Here is a 12,536-nt window from a genome sequence, read left to right on the forward strand (position 1 = left end):
AGAGGAAAGAAGAGAAAGAAAGAGAAAGAGAGAAAGAAATAGAGAAAAGACAAGACTGGAGTCTGTACTTTAACTCCAGTTTCCCAACACCTGTCAAATTTTGACTTTCAGATGTCACAATTTACATTGTATTATGTTGCCCCATCCCTCCCTCCCTCCCTCCCTCCCTCCCTCCCTCTCTCTCTCTCTCTCTCTCTCTCTCTCTCTCTCTCTCTCTCTCTCTCCTTTTGGGAGATGGAGTCTCCCTCTGTTTCCCAGGCTGGAGTGCAGTGGTGTAATCTCATCCCACTGCAACCTCCGCCTCCCAGGTTCAAGCGATTCACCTTCCTCAGCCTGAGTAGCTGGGATTACGGGGCCCACCACCACAACTGGCTAGTTTTTGTATTTTTAGTAGATACAGGGTTTTGCAATGTTGGTCAGGCTGGTCTTGAACTCCTGACCTCAAGTGATTCACTCTTTCAACCTCTCAAAGTGCTGAGATTACAGGCGTGAGCCACTGTAACCAGACTATGTTGCCTATCTCTTTTTTTTTGAGACAGAGTCTTGCTCTGTAGCCCAGACTGAGTGAAGTGTCACCATCTCAGCTCACTGCAACCTCTGCCTCCTGGGTTCAAGTGATTCTCCTGCCTCAGCCTCCCGAGTAGCTGGGACTATCAGCACGTACCACCCTGCCCTGCTAATTTTTTGTATTTTTAGTAGGGACAGGGTTTCACTGTGTTAGCCAGGATGGTCTTGATCTCCTGATTTCATGATCCTCCTGCCTTGGTCTCCCAAAGTGTTGGGTTTACAGGTGTGAGCCACTGCACCCAGCCCTATGTTGCTATTTCTTAACAAACTGTTGTTGTTAACATTTATAGTAGCTTCATCTTATTCTTCATAATAAACATGTGAATGCTTTATGTACTATGGTTATAATATGAGAGTATTCTAAATTTGTCTATGTATGTACTTTTACCAGTGAATTTTGTTTTTGTTTTGTTTCATTTTGCTTTTTTTTAAATTGCATTTTAAGTTTTTGGGGTACATGTGAAGAATATGCAAGATTGTCGTGTAGGTACACACATGGCAGTGTGATTTGCTGCCTTTCTCCCCATCACCTATATCTGGCATTTCTCCCCTTGCTCTCTCTCCCCAACTCCCCCCCCATTGTCCCTTCCCTATTCCCCCCCCCACAGACCCCAGTGTGTGATGCTCCCCTCCCTGTGTCCATGTGTTCTCATTGTTCAACACCCACCTATGAGTGAGAACATGTGGTGTTTTATTTTCTGTTCTTGTGCCAGTTTGCTGAGAATGGTGGTTTCCAGGTTAATTCATGTCCCTACAAAGGACACAAACTCATCGTTTTTGATGACTGAACAATATTCCATGGTGTATATGTGCCACATTTTCACTGTCCAGTCTATCATTGATGGGCATTTGAGTTGGTTCCAGGTCTTTGCTATTGTAAACAGTACCACAGCGAACATTCGTGTGCATATGCCCTTATAGTAGAACAATTTATAATCCTTTGGATATATACCCAGTAATGGGATTCCTGGGTCAAATGGAATTTCTATTTCTAGGTCCTTGAGAAAATGCCACACTGTCTTCCACAATGGTTGAACGAATTTACACTCCCCCCAACAGTGTAAAAGTGCTCCTGTTTCTCCACATCCTCTCCAGCATCTGTTGTCTCCAGATTTTTTAACGATTGCCATTCTAACTGGCATGAGATAGTATCCCAATGTAGTTTCGATTTGCATTTCTCTAATGACCAGTGACGATGAGCATTTTTTCTTATGTTTGTTGGCCTCATGTATGTCTTCTTTTGTAAAGTGTCTGTTCATATCCTTTGCCCACTTTTGTATGGGCTTGTTTGTTTTTTTCTTGTAAATCTGTTTTAATTCTTTGTAAATTCTGGATATCAGTCCTTTGTCAGATGGGTAGACTGCAAAAAATTTCCCCATTCTGTTGGTTGCTGATTTACTCTTATGACTGTTTTTTTTTTTTTTTTTTTTTTTTTTTGCCGTGCAGAAGCTATGGAGTTTGATTAGGTCCAATTTGTCTATTTTGGCTTTTGTTGCCAATGCTTTTGGTGTTTTGGTCATGAAGTCCTTGCCTACCTCTATGTCTTGAATGGTTTTGCTTAGATTTTCTTCTAGGGTTTTTATGGTGTTAGGTCTTATGTTTAAGTCTTGACTCCATCTGGAGTTACTTTTAGTGTAAGGTGTCAGGAAGGGGTCCAGTTTCTGCTTTCTGCACATGGCTAGCCAGTTTTCCCAACACCATTTATTAAACAGGGAATCCTTTCCCCATTACTTGTTTTTGTCAGGTTTGTCAAAGATCGGATGGTTGTAGATGTGTTGTGTTGCCTCCAAGGCCTCTGTTCTGTTCCATTGGTCTATATCTCTGTTTTGATACCAGTACCATGCTGTTTTGATTACTGTAGCCTTGTAGTATAGTTTGAAGTCCAGTAGTGTCATGCCTCCCACTTTGTTTTTTTTGCTTAGAGTTGACTTGGCTGTGTGAGCTCTCTTTTGGTTCCATATGAAGTTTAAGGTGTTTTTTCCAGTTCTCTGAAGAAGGTCATTGTTAGCTTGATAGGGATAGCATTGAATCTGTAAATTACTTTGGGCAGTATGGCCATTTTTACGATATTGATTCTTCCTAACCATGAACATGGAATGTTTCTCCATCTGTTTGTGTCCTCTCTTATTTCCTTGAGCAGTGGTTTGTTCTTCTTGAAAAGGTCCTTTACATTCCTTGTTAGTTGTATTCCTAGATATTTTATTCTCTTTGTAGCAATGGTGAATGGCAGTTCATTCTTGATTTGGCTCTCTTTAAGTCTGTTATTGGTGTATAGGAATGCTTGAGATTTCTGCATATTGATTTTGTATCCTGAGACTTTGCAGAAGTTGCTTATCAGTTTCAGGAGATTTTGGGCTGAGATGATGGGATCTTCTAGATATATAATCATGTCATCTGCAAATAGAGACAATTTGACTTCTTCCTTTCCTGTTTGAATACGCTTTATTTCTTTTTCTTGCCTGATTGCTCTGGCTAGAGCTTCCAATACTGTATTGAATAGGAGTGGTGAGAGAGGGCATCCTTGTCTAATGCCAGATTTCAAAGGGAATGCTTCCATTTTGTGCCCATTCAGTATGATATTGGCTGTGGGTTTGTCGTAAATAGCTTTTATTATTTTGAGATACATCCCATCAATACCTAGTTTATTGAGGGTTTTTAGCATAAAGGTCTGTTGAATTTTGTCAAAGGCATTCTCTGCATCAATTGAGATAACCATGTGGTTTTTGTCTTTGGTTCTGTTTATGTGGTGAATTATGTTTATAGACTTGCATATGTTGAACTAGCCTTGCATTCCCAGGATGAAGCCTACCTGATCATGGTGGATAAGCTTTTTGTTGTGCTCTTGCAATTGGTTTGCCAGTATTTTATTGAAGATTTTTGCATCTATGTTCATCATGGATATAGGCCTGAAGTTTTCTTTTCTTGCTGAGTCTCTGTCGGGTTTTGGTATCAGGATGACGTTTGTCTCATGAAGTGATTTGGGAAGGATTCCCTCTTTTTGGATTGTTTGGAATAGTTTCAGAAGGAATGGTACCAGCTCCTCTTTGTATGTCTGGTAGAATTCAGCTGTGAACCCATCTGGACCTGGGCTTTTTTTAGGTGGTAGGCTCTTAATTGCTGCCTCAACTTCAGCCCTTGTTATTGGTCTGTTCAGGGTTTTGACTTCTTCCTGGTTTAGGCTTGGGAAGATGCAAGTGTCCAGGAATGTATCCATTTCTTCCAGGTTTGCTAGTTTATGTGCATAGAGTTGTTTGTAATAATCTCTGATGATGGTTTGTATTTCTGTGGAATCTGTGGTGATTTCCCCTTTATCGTTTTTTATTGCATCTGTTTGATTATTCTCTCTTTTCTTGTTTATTAATCTGATTAGTGGTCTATTTTGTTGATCTTTTTGAAAAACCAGCTCCTGGATTTATTGAGTTTTTTTTTAAGGGTTTTTTGTGTCTCTGTCTCCTTCGGTTTTGCTTTGATCTTAGTTATTTCTTGTCTTCTGCTAGGTTTTGAGTTTTTTTGATCTTGCTCCTCTAGCTCTTTCAATTTTGACGATAGGATGTCGATTTTAGATCTCTCCTAGTTTCTCATGTGGGCAATTATTGCTATATATTTTCCCCTAGAGACTGCTTTAAAACATACCAGAGATTCTGATATGTTGTGTCTTCGTTCTCATTGGTTTCAAAGAACATCTTTATTTTGCCTTCATTTCATTGTTTATCCAGTCAACCTTCAAGAGTCAGTTCAGTTTCCATGAAGCTATGTGGTTCTGAGTTAGTTTCTGAATTCTGAATTTTAACTTGATTGCACTGTGGTCTGAGAGACTGTTTGTTATGATTTCCATTCTTTTGCATTTGCTGAGGAGTGATTTACTTCCAATTTTGTGGTCAGTTTTAGAGTAGGTATGATGTGGTGCTGAGAAGAATGTATATTCTGTGGATTTGAGGTGGAGAGTTCTGTAAATGTCTATTAGGTTTACTTGTTCCTGGGGTGAGTTCAAGTCCTGGATATCCTTGTTAATTTTCTGTCTGGTTGATCTGTCTAATATTGACAGTGGGGTGTTAAAGTCTCCACTGTTACTGTGTGGGAGTCTAAATCTCTTTGTAAGTCATTAAGAACTTGCTTTATGTATCTGGGTGCTCCTGTATTGGATGCATATATATCTAGGATCATTAGCTTTTTTTGTTGCATTAATCCTTTTACCATTATGTAATGTCCTTCTTTGTCTCTTTTGATCTTTGTTGCTTTACAGTCTATTATATCAGAGATGAGAATTGCAACTCCTGCTTTTTTTTTGCTCTCTGTTGCTCCCTTTATTTTAAGCCTTTTCTTATCCTTGCATGTGAAATTGGTTTCCTGGATACAGCATACTGATGGGTTTTGGATTTTTATCCGATTTGCCAGTCTGCATCTTTTGATTGGTGCATTTAGCCCATTTACATTTAGGGTTAATATTGTTATGTGTGAATTTGATACTGCCATTTTGATGCTAGCTGGCTGTTTTGCCCGTTAGTTGATGCAGTTTCTTCATTGTGTTGATGCTCTTTACCATTTGGTATGTTTTTGGAGTGGCTGGTACTGGTTGTTCCTTTCTATGTTTAGTGCCTCTTTCAGGAGCTCTTGTAAAGCAGGCCTGGTGGTGATGAAATCTCTGAGTACTTGCTTGTTCGCAAAGGATTTTATTTTTCCTTCACTGATGAATCTCAGTTTGGCTGGATATGAAATTCTGGGTTGAAAGTTCTTTTCTTTAAGGATGTTGAATATTGGCCCCACTCTCTTCTGGCTTGTAGTGTTTCTGCCAAGAGATCTGTTGTGAGTCTGATGGGCTTCCCTTTGTGGGCAATCCAACCTTTCTCTCTGGCTGCCCTTAGCATTTTCTCCTTCATTTCAACTCACGTGAATCTGACGATTATGTGTCTTGGGGTTGCTCTTCTTGCGGAATATCTTTGTGGCATTCTCTGTATTTCCTGAACTTGAATATTGGCCTGCCTTGCTAGGGTGGGGAAATTTTCCTGGATAATATCCTGAAGAGTATTTTCCAGCTTGGATTCATTCTCTCTGTCACATTCAGGTACTCCTATCAAACGTAGAATAGGTCTTTTCACATAGTCCCATATTTCTTGGAGACTTTCTTCATTCCTTTTAACCCTTTTTTCTCTAATCTTGCCTTCTCATTTGATTTCATTCAGTTGATCTTTGACCTCTAATATCCTTTCTTGCTTGGTCAATTTGGCTGTTGAAACTTGTGTATGCTGTGCGAAGTTCTTGTGTTGTGTATTTCCTTGAGTTGATCTTTCTGTCTGGAAACATGGTGTCCACTCACCCTCTGCACTTTCTCTGGGAGCTGCAATCCTGATCTACTCCTAATCAGCCATCTTAGATCCCTGGTCTGTTTTCTTTTGTTTTTTTGAGACGGGGTGTCACTCTCATTGCCCAGGCTGGAGTGCAATGGCATGATCTTGGCTCACAGATCAAGCTATTCTCCCAGATTCAAGCTATTCTCCTATTTCAGCCTCTCAAGTAGCTGGGATTACAGGCATGCCTCACCACCCCTGGCTAATTTGGTATTTTTAGTAGAGACAAGGTTTCTCCATGTTGGACAGGCTGGTCTCGAACTCCCAACCTCAGCTGATCTGCCTTCCTTGACCTCTCAAAGTGCTGGGCTTACAGGCATGAGCCACCATTTCCGGCCAACCAGTGAGTTTTATACCTTCAGATGTTTTCTTGTTACACATTTCTGTCAATTTGAAGAACTGCCTTTAGCATTTTTTATGAGACAGGTCTGGTGGTGTTGAATTTTCCCAGCTTTCGTTTGGCTGGGAAAGTCTTTGTTGCTTCTTCATGTCTGAAGGATAGTTTTACTGGATAAAGTATTCTTGGTTGACATTTTTTTCCTTTAGCACTTTGTTATCCTACTCCCTCCTAGCCTGTAAGGTTTCTGTTGGGAAGTCTGCTGCCAGACCTATTGGAGCTCCTTTACTTGTTATTTGCTTTTTTTCCCTAAATTACAATTTAATTTAAGTTTTGTTTTTTTGGTTTTTTTTTTTTTTTTTTTTTTTGGTAAAAATGGGAGTCTCACTATGGTGCCCAGGCTGGTCTTGAACTTCTGGCCTCAAGCAGTCCTCCTACCATAGTCTCCCAAAGTGTTGGGATTACAAGCGTAAGCTACCATACCTAGCCTATTTGCTGCTTTTCTCTTGCTGGTTTTATGACTTTTTCTTTGTCCTTGACCTTTGAGAATCTAATTATTATATGCCTTGGAGTAATCTTATTTGGTTGAATTTAATTGGTGATTTTTTTTTACCTTTCTGTACCTGAGTATTTATATCTTTCTCTACGTTTGGAAAATTCTCTGTTACTATTGCTTGGAATAAACTTTCTACTCCTCTCCATGGTCATTCTCCACTACCTCTTGAATGCCAGTTACTCATACATTTGTTATTTTGATGCTATCCCACAGATTCTGTAAGATTTCTTTTGTTCTTTTTCATTCTTTTTCTTTCCTCTTCTGTATTTTTAAATAGCCTTTCTTTGAGCTCACAGATTTTTATTCTGCTTTTAATTTCTGCTGTTGAGACAGTGTAATGCATTTTTGTTTGTTCAGAATATTTCAGCTGCAGGATTTCTGTTTGATTTTTTAAAGATTATTTTAATCTCTTTGTAAAGTGTCTCTCATAAATTTTTGAATTATTTCTCTGTTTTCTTGAAGTTTGTTGGGCTACCTCAAAGCAACTGCTTTCAATTTCCTGTCTTAGATCATACCTCTCCATCTTTTCAGGATGGGCTACTGGTACCTTATTTAGTTGGTTTGGTGAGATTATAGTTCTCTCAATGTTCTTGATGCTTTTCAATGTATCAATGTTTGGACATTGAAAAAACAGATTTTTATTCCAGTTTTTGCAATCTGGAATTGCAAAATACCTTGCTTATACCTGTTTTTCAGAGGGCCTTCCAGGAATTCAAAGGAGACTGACTGTTGGGTTCCCTAAGCTTGTGATCACTGTAGCCATCTTAGCACTTAGAGGGCACCCTAAGCCTGTGTTGCTGGGACTTTGTTGTCGACTGCATTGTCCCTGGCCCAGATGGACCTGGGTAAGACCCAGGAATGGTTCCCCACCTCATGTTGTAATGCTCGCCAGGGCCCTGAGCCCAGCACTCGTTTAGTTGCTGTGAGCTTAGTACTGGGTTCCAAGGAAAAGTCCCATGCACAATTCTGTTTCCTTCCCCCAAGCAGATGGTGTATTTCTCTGCATCATGCTGCCCAAAGTTAGGGGGAAAGGTGATAGGGGCAATTCTGTGGCTGCCACAGCTCATGCTCTGCAGGATTTCACCTGAAGCCTATGGCCTCTTGGACCAGGGTGGAAATGGGTTATGCCCAAGGCCCGTGGCTGCTACCATGCTGAAATTTATTTGGGGCCCAAAACCGCTTGAGTTGGCCAGTGATGTGAGAATCACATTTATCCTGATAGGGTGGTGAATTCTTTTCTGGTGCTTAGTGTGGGTCTAGAGTCTTTGTCCATGGGCACAGGCCTTGAATTAGGCTGTGGGGTTTTGCCTGGTGCTGTGTATTACTGTGGCAGACTTGGCACTGGGCTCTAAGGCAAAGTCCCACGTCCAGTAACCAGAAGGAGTTCTGCCATGTGGACAGTGTCTCTCATCCTGCCTAGAATTGGGGGATAGTTGGTGTAGACAGTATGAGACCATCCCTCCTGTTCTCTTCAATGCATCTTCTTCTTGTAAAATATAGTACTTGTATCTATCAACTCGTTTTCCTGGCTCTAGTGAAAATATTTTTTGTGTGGATAGTTGTTCAAATTGATGTTTCTGTGGGGAATTATCTTTGAAGGGTCCTATTCTGCCATCTTGCTGTGCCTCTGTGTCACTGATCTGTTGTTTATTTTTTTTTGAGATGGAGTCTTGCTCTGTTGCTAAGGCTGGAGTGCAGTAGCACCATTTTGACTCACTGCAACCTCTCCCTCCAGGTTCAAGTGTTTCTTCTTGGCTTAGCACCCCTGAGTACCTGGGACTACAGGCATGCATCAGCCACCAGGCCTGCCTAATTTTTTTTCTTTCTATTTTTAGTAGAGACTGGGTTTTGCCATATTAGCCAGGCTGGTCTTGAACTTCTGACTTCAGGTGATTTGCCCACCTCAGCTGAACAAAGTGCTGGGATTACAGGTGTGACCCACTGCACCCCACCTCTTGTTTATTTTATTTTTTATTTTATTTATTTTTTTTTAAGAAAGAGCAAGAGAAAAGAGGGAGAGAGAACAGGAGTCTTGCTCTATTGCCCAGGCTGGAATGCAATCTAAAAGTAGGTATTAAAAACCTCTTTTATGCCAATAATTGTGCTTAACAGTGGAGACAGGAAGGAATAAGGAAAGAAAATAACAAACAAACAGCCAGCCAATATTTCGTTTAAATCTGTGAAATGCTGTGCAAGTGCTGAAGAGTGATTTGCTTCCATTTATGTGGTCACTTTCAAAATAGGTGTAATGTGATACTGAGAAAAATGTATGTTCTGTGGACCTGGGGTGAAGAATTCTATAAATATTCACTGAGTTTACTTGTTCCAGGTCTGAGTTCAAATCATAGATGTCCCTGTTAATTTTCTATCTCATTGATCCGTCGAATATTAACAATGTGGTGTCAAAGTCTCCTGCTATTATTGTGCGGGAGTCCAAGTCTCTTTATAAGTCATTGAAAACCTGTCTTATGTGTCTGGGTGTTCCTATATTGGATGCATATATGTTTATGATCATTGACTCCTATTGTTGCATTGATCCATTTATTATCATGTAATGTCCTTCTTTGTTTCCTTTAGTCTCCTAGTTACTCTTAAAGTCTATTCTGTCGGAGACAAAAGTTACAACTCCTGGGATTTTTTTTTTTCCTCTCCATTTGATTGGTGAGTCTTCCTCCAACCTTTTGTTTCAAGTCTTTGTGTGTCCTTGCTTATGAGATGGATCTGGATAGAGCATGCCGATGTGTTTTGACTTTTTATTCAGTTTGTGTGTCTGTGTCTTTGATTGGGGCATTTAATCCATTTAAATTTAGGAATAATATTGATATTTGTGAGTTTAATATTGCTGTTTAATGCTAGCTGACTATTTGGCCCATTAGTTGATATAGATTCTTCATTATGGAGATACTCTTTACCTTTTGGTAAGTTTTTGGGATGACTGATACTGGTTGTTCCTTTCTGTGTGTAGTGCTTCTTTCAGAAGCTCTTATAAAGCAGGCCTGGTGGCGATGAAATCTCTGAGTGCTTGCTTGTTCGCAAAAAAATTTATTTTTCCTTCATTTATAAAGCTTAGTTTGGCTGGATATGAGATTCTGGGTTGAAAATTCTTTTCTTTGAGGATATTGAATATTGACCCCCACTCTCTTCTAGTTTGTAGGGTTTCTGCTGAGATATCTGCTGTAAGTCTGATAGGCTTCCCTTTATGGGTAACCTGACCTTTCTCTCTAGCTGCCCTTAGAATTTTCTCCTTTATTTCAACTCTGGTGAATCTAATGATTATGTGTCTTGGAGTTGCTCTACTTGAGGAGTATCTTTGTGGTGTTCTCTGTATTGCCTGGAGTTGAGTATTATCCTGTGTTACTAGGTTAGGAAAGTTTTCCTGAATAATATCCTGAAGAATATTTTCCAGCTTGGATTCATTCTCTTCATGACATTCAGGTGCACCTATCAAATGTAAATTAGATTTTTTCACATAGTCCCATATTTCTTGGAGACTTTGCTCATTCCTTTTTACTTTTTCTTCTCTAATCTTGTCTTCTCATTTTATTTCATTAAGTTGGTCTTCGACCTCTGATATCCTTTCTTCTGCTTGATTGATTCAAATGTTAAAACCTGTGCATACTTCACGGAGTTCTCATATTGTATTCTTCAGTTCCATTAATTCATTTATATTCCTCTCTAAATTGTCTATTCTCATTAGGACTTCGTCAAACCTTTTTTCAAGGTTCTTAGTTTCTTTACATTGGACTAGAACATGTTCTTTTAACTCACAGAAGTTTCTTATTATCCACCTTCTGAAGCTTAATTCTGTTAATGGAATGCACTCGTTCTCCATCAGACCTTGTTCCCTTGTTAATGAGGAACTGTGATCCTCTGTAGAGGGAGAGGCATTCTGATTTTGGGTTTTCTCAGCCTTTTTATGCTGGTTTCTTCCCATCATTGTAAATTTATCTACCTGTCATCTTTGTAATTACCGACTTTCTAATTAGGTCTCTGAGTGGACGTCCAATTTATTAATTCCCAGTGCCGGAATCTAAGCAACCCACTGTGCCAGCCAAAACAGTGGCATTAAGACTGATGGTGGTCTTCTGCCCGGGAATCTCCTGTCTGGCTTCCTTTTTGAGTCCGTAATAGGCGACTCTGCCTTCCCGGAGCTCCAAACGTCGGTCAGAAGGGGAACCAGTCCCATTTACTCTGCACCAAGAGCTGCTGCACGGAGGCACCAGCAAAACTGCCACACCAGCCACAAGAGTCGCACTGGCGACCCATGGGGCTCCTCCGCTGGGAATCTTCTGGTCCATGAGCGACAAAAATTCATCTGAAAGTGTGGTGTCCTCTCATTCTCTGTGCTTTCACTGGGAGCTACAATCCCGAGCTGTTAGTGATCAGCCATCTTAGATCTCTCTCCTCTATTTTTTATTTTTTTGAGATGGAGTCTCTGTCACCCAGGCTGGATGACATCTCAGCTTACTGCAACCCCCGCCTCCTGGATTCACATGATTTTCCTGCCTCAGCCTCCCGAGTAGCTGGGATTAGAGGCGGCCGCCACCACACTTGGCTAATTTTTATATTTGTATTTTTAATAGAGTTGGGGCTTTACCATATTGGCCAAGTTGGTCTCGAACTCTTGACCTGAAGTGATGTACCTGCCTCAGCCTCCCAAAGTGCTGGGATTACAGGCATGAGCCAGTGTGCCTGGCTAAAACAATCACTTTTTGCAAGAACACATGCAAACAAAAAGATATACTCTAAGTACATCAGAATGATTTAGGTGGAGGAGGGAAATAGGGATGAAAAGTAAAAAACTTTGGGAGCCAGACATGGTGGCTCACATCTGTAATCTCAGCACTTTGGAAGGCTAAGGCAGGAGGATTGCTTGAGCCCAGGAGTTTTAGTCCAGCCAGTGCAACATAGTGAGACACACCTCTACCAAAAAATGTGTTGTGGTACTGCACACCTGTAGTCCAGGAGTACTCAGGAGGCTATGGTGGGAGTATTGCTTGAGCCTGGGAAGTTAAGGCTGCAGTGAACTGGGTGCACTCCAACCTGGGTGACAGAGCAAGACCCTAATTTTAAAAAAAATTCTTTTTGAATTGTCTTTTAAAGTTTGATATAATAATCCTTTTAAACTGACAAGCCTTGGTGTTTCAGAAGGGAATTCATTCTTTGAAAAACTTCTTCCTTGGAAAGTGGTCTGTTAAGATCAGGTTTAGCAAACTATGGCCCTTTGGCCAGTTGTGCCTGCTTCCTGTTTTTGTAAATAAAGTTTTACCAGAATACAGTCATGCCCATTCATGTACATGTTGGCTTTGGTTGTATTCCCACTACAGTGTCTGAGCTGAGTAGCTGCAACTACTCAAATGGCCCACAAAGCCTTAAATATTCAGTATTTAGCTTCCTACAGAAAAAGTTTGCCAACCCTCAGTTTAGACTTTCTGTCTCTTTTGGAGCCAGTTTTGATTCTAACTTGTTAATTTCTGTGTATATTGTTATCAGTTTCTTTGTCATGTGATAGTTTGTCAGTCTTTTCTTGCTTTGTGGTCAGTAATTTTTTGAAATGTGTTTATCTGCTGTTTTTTTTTCTTTTTCTTTTTGTATGTAAGACAAGTAATGTGCTGGCTGATGTTGTAACATGGTTTGAGAGAGGCACTTCTCAGACATGTATGTGAAAACCCAATCATCATGCTTACAAACTACAAAAGGATCGTGTGGTGTCTGCAGTTTTCTCATGGTT

General features: G+C 40.3%; 1 protein-coding gene and 1 non-coding gene across 29 annotated transcripts in view; one reads left to right on the plus strand and one right to left on the minus strand.

Moving 5' to 3' along the window:
- STARD9 (StAR related lipid transfer domain containing 9) overlaps positions 1–12,536 on the plus strand; it is a 206,828-nt gene that overhangs the window by 182,310 nt on the left and 11,982 nt on the right. The gene's annotated exons all lie outside the window — the stretch shown is intronic.
- On the minus strand, positions 12,400–12,507 carry LOC118145428 (small nucleolar RNA U13). Its single transcript, XR_004730543.1, has one exon. It is a non-coding gene; the product is annotated as a small nucleolar RNA U13 (small nucleolar RNA).

The sequence above is a fragment of the Callithrix jacchus genome, chromosome 8, assembly GCF_049354715.1.
Source record: "Callithrix jacchus isolate 240 chromosome 8, calJac240_pri, whole genome shotgun sequence".
Taxonomy (NCBI): domain Eukaryota; kingdom Metazoa; phylum Chordata; class Mammalia; order Primates; family Cebidae; genus Callithrix; species Callithrix jacchus.